The following is a 1,742-nucleotide window of genomic DNA, read 5'->3' as shown; positions in this document are numbered from 1 at the left end:
GTCAGTCTTATTCAACCCCTTTCAAATAAAGTGTTACCAATAATTTGACAAATTTAACCTGATGTGTTTTAGCTGTAACACAACTTCGTATTATTCACAAGTCTTTATTTCTAGACAAAAAGTAGACGTGATATTTAAAAAAAACAAAATATACAAATTAAGTTAAAAAAAAAAAATCACAAAGCAGATAAATGATTATTCCAATAGTTAAAATATCTATATTTAATATCGCTTTATGTTGTACTTGTATTCTCCAGAGGCGCTGGAACAAGTGGCTTGTGAGAGGGAAGTCTAGGCCTCCCTTCTTAAGCTAAGCTGCGACCCCCGCGACCTGACCCCGGACAAGCTGAAGTAAATGGACGGATGGATAACAGGTTTGGCTTCAAAACGGCCCCTGATCTGTATGGGTTTTCATGGGAATGATCAAATTATGCCTTTGATATTAGCTTTTTTCACAAGACTGGCATGAAAAAGCTTCTCACCCGTATGTATTGTCTTGTGACGATTTAAACTATTCATTTGACAGAAACTTTTTCCACATGACTGGCATGAAAAAGGTTTCTCACCGGTATGAATTCTCTTGTGGACATTTAAATTACTAACATGAGAAAAACTTTTTCCACATGACTGGCATGAAAAAGGTTTCTCACCTGTATGAATTTTCTTGTGGACATTTAAAGAGCCAATTTGAGAGAAACCTTTTCCGCATGTTTCACATGCAAAAGGTTTCTCTCCAGTGTGAGTTCTGTAATGGATTTTCAAGTTACACTTTTGTGTACAACATATTCCACAAATGTCACATTTGAAAGGTCTTTTCTTTGTGCCAGTATCAGACTGACTCTCTGACACAGAGCAGCTGCTTCCTTCCTGATCTTTGCTCTCAACCACTGGAGAGACATGAAGGGAAAGCTGCTCTGTTCTTGTCTCTTCTTCACTCATATCATCTCCCTGAAGAGTAGAAGTCTCAATCAAAGCAACAAACTGCTTCTGGACAAGCTGCTCTCCCTCCTGACTGCTGCAGAGGTCCTTCTGGTCCTGTCCAGTTGGTAAATATTCTGGTGGCTGTTGTTCATGTTGAAGCACTGAAGAATCTAGCTCCTCTTTTCTTACGTATATTTGTGGATATTTTACTTCCTCATGTTTGAACAGTGTAGGTTCTGGTTCCTCCTCTTCTTTTTTAATCCATTTAGGTTCTGGTTCCATCTGTTCCTCTTCAGTCCACTGATGTTCTGCTTCTTTCTGGTCCTGACTGGACCTACTTGCCAGGCTACAGACTTGTTGGATGACAGAAGCTTCCTCCTTATTTGAGACACTTGGCTGTTGGAGGTCTGTGGGAAGAAAAACACCATCATTAATATAATTTAATTGATTACCATCTCATGGATCAGCCTGGTTTTCCCTGCAGATTCTGGCCTGTAGGGTTAATCAGTTCATCTAAAATTAGCTTGTAGAGTTGAACTGAAAAGCAGGTAAAGTGTCCTCCACACTAATTTGGAGCTGTGGCAAAAATGTTCAAAAGATTTTAATCCAGAAGTACAGATTCATTCAGATTTTTTATTTATAATGTATTCATACAGTGAACATCTCAACCTAAATTAAGACAATACATTTTGTCTTTAATCTCACTCGTAACCTCACATTTTAAAGTTGATCAGGCTGTGTTGGCCTTTAATCAGTAAACCATGGCTTTGTGGATTATAAATGTTATAAGACACAGAGACTTGTTTCTTTAAGCCAGTTCT

The 1,742-nt window shown here is 38.2% G+C and overlaps 1 pseudogene; it reads right to left on the bottom strand.

Annotated features, from left to right (window-relative positions):
- Positions 1 to 66: 66 nt before the first annotated feature.
- Positions 67 to 1,376, bottom strand: LOC106955208 (zinc finger protein 239-like; annotated as a pseudogene).
- Positions 1,377 to 1,742: the final 366 nt, after the last annotated feature.

The sequence above is a fragment of the Poecilia latipinna genome, unplaced genomic scaffold (assembly GCF_001443285.1).
Source record: "Poecilia latipinna isolate Pla-1442-1.1 unplaced genomic scaffold, P_latipinna-1.0 Scaffold715, whole genome shotgun sequence".
NCBI lineage: Eukaryota > Metazoa > Chordata > Actinopteri > Cyprinodontiformes > Poeciliidae > Poecilia > Poecilia latipinna.
The sequence above is the reverse complement of the archived record's forward strand: the minus strand, read 5'-3'. Positions and strand labels throughout refer to the sequence as shown.